Below are 7,726 nucleotides of genomic sequence, written 5' to 3'. Positions count from 1 at the left end.
GACAACCATATGTTATTTGCATGTCCACAAACAAATTGATGTTCATCTGTGTCAAACAGGTTGGAAGTGGTACACAAAGGGGAATCCGCCAGATGAGTGGAATGTAGTCTGGAGTTCGTTGGAAATATCCTAGTCACAAAATAATACCACAATGACCGCACTTCTGTTGGTAAATGCGGGTGGTGTATATTCCTCCAGCTATCATGCCAAGAGTGACCGACGTATTTTTCTTCTATGATGTTCTTGGTCAGAAAGTTCATTAAGTTATGGTAGATTTTCTTGACTTTGATGACATCTTTCTCGGGTGTTTCTACGAAGAAATGTTTTAGGTTCCTTTGGGATTTGATGAACGTCAATTGGGGCGTCCTCGCTGGCCGGCGCTATTTCATTGAACAGAAATGCGGCAACACCGTTGACTGACCGCTTCCACAGTTTATTTATTTTAATGACATACAATGCTTGTGCTTTATTGTACACGTCTGTGAGATTCAATCCACCGTTGTCAGTCGGTAGAGTCAACGTTTGGTACTTGACTTTGAAGATGTGGCCTCGGCTGACGAAGTGGCCAAAAGCAGCTGAAATACTGTTCGCCACTTCCCTCGGCGTTGGCAGGACTTGAGTCACGTAACTCATTTTAGAGGATAAACAGATGTTCACGAGCCACGCTTTGTACCTCATCAAGAGTACGGAGACTGTGCTGACGTATACAGGCACAGATGGTGGTGAGGATTCTTCTGTAATTAACTGCGATGCTCTGCCGGATATTCCACCCCAAAACATGTCATGGCGACAGTTTCCTTTATGGGCCCACAAATGGGAACTCCTAATCCGCTTCCAATATTCATTAAGCCAGACTTATGTCTATACAGTTTCGTACCAGATATTAGTTCATATTTTGTTATTATGTCGAGTGCTTTCTCTATCTCGTCGTTATCTTTGACAATAAATGCAACGTCATCGGCTTATGCCCTGCAGAGAATCCTACGGCCGCGTGTAGTGAGTCCTTGGAGATTGTTGCTCAAGCGAAAAAGTAATGGCTCGATTGCTATTGCAAGGAGTGACATAGACATCGGGCACACTTTTTTTTTTTTCTGTCATCAGTCTACTGACTGGTTTGATGCGGCCCGCCACGAATTCCTTTCCTGTGCTAACCTCTTGATCTCAGAGTAGCACTTGCAACCTACGACCTCAATTATTTGCTTGACGTATTCCAACCTCTGTCTTCCTCTACAGTTTTTGCCCTCTACAGCTCCCTCTAGTACCATGGAAGTCATTCCCTCATGTCTTAGCAGATGTCCTATCATCCTGTCCCTTCTCCTTATCAGTGTTTTCCACATATTCCTTTCCTCTCCGATTCTGCGTAGAACCTCCTCATTCCTTACCTTATCAGTTCACTTAATTTTAAACATTCGTCTATAGCACCCCATCTCAAATGCTTCGATTGTCTTCTGGTCCGGTTTTCCCACAGTCCATGTTTCACTACCATACAATGCTGTACTCCAGACGTACATCTTCAGAAATTTCTTCCTCAAATTAAGGCCGGTATTTGATATTAGTAGACTTCTCTTGGCCAGAAATGCCTTTTTTGCCATAGCGAGTCTGCTTTTGATGTCCTCCTTGCTCCGTCCGTCATTGGTTATTTTACTGCCTAGGTAGCAGAATTCCTTAACTTCATTGACTTCGCGACCATCAATCTTGATGTTAAGTTTCTCGCTGTTCTCATTTCTACTACTTCTCATTACCTTCGTCTTTCTCCGATTTACTCCCAAACCATACTGTGTGCTCATTAGACTGTTCATTCCGTTCAGCAGACCATTTAATTCTTCTTCACTTTCACTCAGGATAGCAATGTCATCAGCGAATCGTATCATTGATATCCTTTCACCTTGTATTTTAATTCCACTCCTGAACCTTTCTTTTATTTCCATCATTGCTTCCTCGATGTACAGATTGAAGAGTAGGGGCGAAAGGCTACAGCCTTGTCTTACACCCTTCTTAATACGAGCACTTCGTTCTTGATCGTCCACTCTTATTATTCCCTCTTGGTTGTTGTACATATTGTATATGACCCGTCTCTCCCTATAGCTTACCCCTACTTTTTTCAGAATCTCGAACAGCTTGCACCATTTTATATTGTCGAACGCTTTTTCCAGGTCGACAAATCCTATGAAAGTGTCTTGATTTTTCTTTAGCCTTGCTTCCATTATTAGCCGTAACGTCAGAATTGCCTCTCTCGTCCCTTTACTTATCGCACCGAAGTTTTCATTGCAATGGGCCTATGGGATTGACCGTTTACCATATTTGTCGATGTTGACTTCTGCAGAAGATTTGTAATAATGTCGATAAAACTTTGTGGAAAGTTAATGGCAGGCATGATGTGGAAAAGATAAGCATGATCGACTGTATCGATCGCTCCAATGATACGATGGCGCACTTTATTTTACAGGCTGCAGAGGTGGAAATAATATCTCAGTAGTCTCACAGTGTGTGATAGGTGGACCTGTCTTTTCCTTCGCTCAACTGATATGATCCAGCGACTGCGTTCAGCACTGATTTTAATCTTTCATTTATGACGCAGGCAAATATTTTATAGTTAGAGTTTAGGAGAGTGATAGGCCTAAAATTTGTTACCGAGTTTCCTGCAGGATGTTTCGGGATTAGAACAATGGTTCCTTCTTGGAAGTCGTGTGGGACACCATTGGCGGGATTCATTAGTTCGTTACAGATACACGCTAATTTGGGAATCAACTGCCTTCTGAACATTTGATAAAACTCCACCGGGATTCCGTCAGGCCCAGGAGACTTATTTTTCGGGCTTCGTGTTATAGCGTCTGCGACTTGTTCTTCTGTAATTCAACAGGTTGTTTGCTTCTACCGGGTCGAGCCTGCGTGTGAATCACGTCATGAAGTCATTGTCCACCGGGATATCCATTGTCGTTTTGCCTAATAACTCTGTGAAGTACTTGTGAATTTCGTTCTTGATGTCACTTTGCTGCGTCAGTAATCTGCTGTCAGAAGATCTTAGTTTGGTTATTATTTTCCTGCGTTGCCCCCTCTTCTCATTAATCACATGATATATAGATGTTTGTTCTCCCTTTACAGCATCGTGAAGTCCTGCTCTTACTTGATGACCTTCCATCTGTTTCCGCTTCAGTCCGAGAAGTTTAGCCTGAATCCGTTTTATTTCCACGTAGTTGGCGGTTACGGACACATCAGATTGGTACAGGTCACGAAGGACTTGCAACTAATATTCTACCGTCCGTTTTTGCCAAACACTTTTCTCGCGGGAGTAATTCATTAGCGATTTTCTTATCGCGGGTTTCACACATTTCATCCACCATGCCAGTGCCGAGGTATATGAAGTGAATTTGTTCTCGCACGCGTTCCATACGTTATTGAATATTTCGTGGTATTCAGGGTCTTTTACATGTTCCACGTTCAACTTCCACAAGCCTCGTCCCCTGTATGTTTCTTGCCGTTTTAGGTTCATGGTACATATGTATGCAGCGTGATCCGAAAAAATAGTGGGCCATAACTCTGTCTGGAGGACGCGCGTTTCCAGGTCGACTGTTACATAGATCCTGTCGATGCGACTAGCGGAATGATTGGTAATATGAGTGAAACCCGGCAATGCACCGTTCTTGAGCTCCCAGGTGTCAATTAAGGGGAGTTCTGTAATTACGGCTCCGAGTTCTGCACAGTTATTACAATGCGGCGTCTGGTCTTTTGCAGACAGCACACAATTAGTCACCTCCAACAATGATATGCTCGTAGCGGCCACCGAAAAGGGGAACTATATCATCTTTATAAAATTCAGCCCTTCGCTTCCTGTTCCCGGTGCCAGATGGTGCATAGTTATTTATTAAACGCGTATTGTGAATGGTGACTGCTAGACCTCTGGCGTTTACCACTTTCTCGACATCTTTGATGATGATTCCTTCTTTGGCGAGTATCGCCGTTCCGAGGTCACGGTCGCTCCCTGGATTTACGACTGCATTGTAACCTGTGATGGCATCCTGTTACTTCTTGTAACATAATAACATCAAGATCGGCGGTATAGAGCATATCTTGCAAGTTATTGAGATTTAATTCGCTACAGATCTTGTTTATATTCAGCGTCCCGATTCTATAAGCTTGTAATGAAGTCGTGATTAATTAAGTATAAAAGTCGTTACGGCTCACTGTCGACGAAGCCTAAGGTTTTCCATGTGGTAGACGAGACGATGTCTCCTCATTTGCTTGTCTTTCTGCACTGGAATCTTTCCTCCTGGTAGGTGTGACACTTCCTTCATTTCCTCATCTGCGGGAAATTCTTCAATGTCTTAGTTGACAACATCGGTAGCCCCGTGAGGCTGTTTGCAGATGACACGGTTGTCTACAAGAAAGTAGCAACATCAGAAGACTCGTACGTACTCCAGGAGGACCTGCAGAGGATTAATGCATGGTGCGACAGCTGGCAGCTTTCCCTAAACGTAGATAAATGTAATATAATGCGCATACATAGGGGCAGAAATCCATTCCAGTACGATTATGCCATAGGTGGTAAATCATTGGAAGCGGTAACGACCGTAAAATACTTAGGAGTTACTATCCGGAGCGATCTGAAGTGGAATGATCACATAAAACAAATAGTGGGAAAAGCAGGCGCCAGGTTGAGATTCATAGGAAGAATTCTAAGAAAATGTGACTCATCGACGAAAGAAGTAGCTTACAAAACGCTTGTTCGTCCGATTCTTGAGTATTGCTCAGCAGTATGGGACCCTTACCAGGTTGGATTGATAGAAGAGATAGACATGATCCAGCGAAAAGCAGCGCGATTCGTCATGGGGACATTTAGTCAGCGCGAGAGCGTTACGGAGATGCTGAACAAGCTCCAGTGGCGGACACTTCAAGAAAGGCGTTACGCAATACGGAGAGGTTTATTATCGAAATTACGAGAGAGCACATTCCGGGAAGAGATGGGCAACATATTACTACCGCCCACATATATCTCGCGTAATGATCACAACGAAAAGATCCGAGAAATTAGAGCAAATACGGAGACTTACAAGCAGTCGTTCTTTCCACGCACAATTCGTGAATGGAACAGGGAAGGGGGGATCAGATAGTGGTACAATAAGTACCCTCCGCCACACACCGTAAGGTGGCTCGCGGAGTATAGATGTAGATGTAGATGTAGATCTGCCCAGTTCCTCGAATGACTGCGTTGAGGCAATTCTATCTCTAGCGCACGTTGAGATGGAGTCCTGTTCTTTGTTTCCTTACTTGTGGACCGTTTCGTTTCGCCATCCTGTTGCGTCTGCGTTTTCACTTTTCGAAAGTCGTTTTTTCCCGCTGTGTGCGGGGTCTGTGGGTCAACGCCAAAATTGACAGATGTCATGCCACTGATTTTGCGACCAATTTGTTGCGCCTTTTCACGCACTGCTTATACCTTTTGGGGAGCGTCAGGTGGAGCTATCCTCCGTTTTTTTTATGCTTTTTGGGAGAAGATCAGGATTTCTGCCGCTCCTCATCCTCAGAAGCCTTGATGGGATCTTGTGCAGCATCCTCGTTCTCGTCTCGCTGTACACCTTGTTCAAAAGTTCCGTCACTTTTGGAAAGACCTCCTGTTTCTGTGATGGGCACCGCTTCAGGCATCGGAACGACAGTCGTTCCTTCTGATGTGTCGACAGAAGTGCCGACACAGTGTTATTTTGAGGGGGCCGATAGGCACGCTATCTAACGCAGACGGGCGTGAATTCTGGAACAGGATAACTATTGAACGGTAGCAAGAAAAGTACGTAGCTGCTTTATACTTAACTTTAATGACTCCTTGTGATACATCTCTCTTGACTATACAAATGAGACTCGTAAGATACATGCACTGTTACAATTGGCGCCTTGCTAGGTCGTAGCCATGGACTTAGCTGAAGGCTATTCTAACTGACTCTCGGCAAATGAGAGGAAGGCTTCGTCCGTATTGTCGCTAGCAATGTCGTCCGTACAACTGGGGGCGAGTGCTCTATCTCGTATCTCGAGACCTGCCTTGTGGTGGCGCTAGGTCTGCGATCACACAGTGGCGACACGCGGGTCCGACATGTACTAAATGGACCGCGGCCGATTTAAGCTACCACCTAGCAAGTGTGGTGTCTGGCGGAGACACCACACCTTCAGTAGAGCTAGTGGTCACTGACAAACTTTGGTCATCGTCTTTTCTGCCGCCACTGCTCACCGCTGCGAAACTCGGTGTCGTAGCAGTGTGGCCACGGGTGGCCGTAGCACATGCCACTGGTACGGCCGTCATCGTCATGGGAGGGACTGCTTCTCTGGCCGGTACCTGCGTCACTCTCCTCTGTATACATCACAATAGCTCTATAGCCGCGTACGTAAACATACGAGCGAATGTGCTGCTGGAGATCTATTTTTATTTGCCTGACACCATTTAAAGCTGGAAACGTTTGAAAGTTGGTCCACTTCTCCGTAATGACCTTCCCGTATGCTTTGAGAACGCAATTAATCTGTTCCGCACTTATTTCAAAGGGAATTCAAAAATCCGGACCGTTCTAATCCCGAAACCTGCATGAGCTACTTTGACATCACCGACGTTTCCATCACAGCGATTAAATTTAAAAGATCCGCCACATCCTTCTATAATATTACCAGAGCATTTAGCATTCACCGTCTTTACGTAAACTGAGCTACTCACAATCGCTAAGTGGATCCCAATTATATCAGCGAAACTGAGCTTTACTACATCGCGCAAGAACTGTTCCACTTCGAATGCTCTAGGTCGTACAATGCGTTCATCAAACGTGAACTTCAAAGTATCTTTTTGAAGCGGTTGCGTCATACCCATATTCGATTCATTTTCAATTACATAATCGGCGTGTAAGCCGCAAGAGCGCCTAACTCCCCACTTGTCAGCACGCGGCCGGTCGCAGCGAGGACGTAAACAAGGCCGGTCCGCGCAGGTCACCCGCCGAAGCACGACTAGGCGCCGCCCAGTGATGCGTTGACACCGCAACCACACGGCAACACAATTTAGAGGTGAACAGATACTAAACTGACAATATTTATCGAGAACTACACGAAAACTGATGGTTGTTGCCGTTGCTAACCAGAGATATTCCTCTTAATCAACTGCGACCGGTCTCTAGGGAGTAGGTACAAGTTCTCTAGCTGCGAATAAGAAGAAAAAAAATGATGCATCGGCCGGGAATCGAACCCGGGCCGCCCGCGTGGCAGGCGAGCATTCTACCACTGAACCACCGATGCTACACGTTGAGAAAAGCGGGTCGCTACGTCACAAGTGTGGGCGTTGTGCCGAGTCATGGTCGTTGGGTCTGACGCTTTCTCTGCGCCAGCCGTAAAGCTGGTGACAAAGGACGGCGCTCGAAATCGGCCGGAAGGGGGGGAGGAGCAATTTCACAGGGGTCGTGAGGTTACCGAATTCATTTGCTGAAACAGGAACCCTGAGACGAAAAAACAATTCAATGACTAAATAAAACCAGTCGAATAAATTAGTGCTACAAAAACATGATAAACCAGGCTAACGCAGGAATAGAATTCAGCATCGTAACAAATACTATTCTCTCCCTAAAGACGAAGGTTTTTGCTGTTGCCAGATAACGAATAACAAGCTGTAACACAAAGTACAGAATATCTACGCAAAAGTCTAGAAGTTTAGGAAGAACTTGTTGTGAAGTCGAAATCTTTTGGAGGTAAATACAGAATTTTCGTCTCCTTA

The 7,726-nt window shown here is 45.1% G+C and overlaps 1 non-coding gene across 1 annotated transcript; it reads right to left on the bottom strand.

Moving 5' to 3' along the window:
• Window positions 1–7,183: 7,183 nt before the first annotated feature.
• Trnag-gcc (transfer RNA glycine (anticodon GCC)) lies at window positions 7,184–7,254 on the bottom strand. The gene has a single exon. It is a non-coding gene; the product is annotated as a tRNA-Gly (tRNA).
• Between the last annotated feature and the right edge of the window lie 472 nt (window positions 7,255–7,726).

This window comes from Schistocerca serialis, chromosome 12 (genome assembly GCF_023864345.2).
Source record: "Schistocerca serialis cubense isolate TAMUIC-IGC-003099 chromosome 12, iqSchSeri2.2, whole genome shotgun sequence".
NCBI lineage: Eukaryota > Metazoa > Arthropoda > Insecta > Orthoptera > Acrididae > Schistocerca > Schistocerca serialis.
This window is presented reverse-complemented; position numbering and strand designations above follow the sequence as displayed.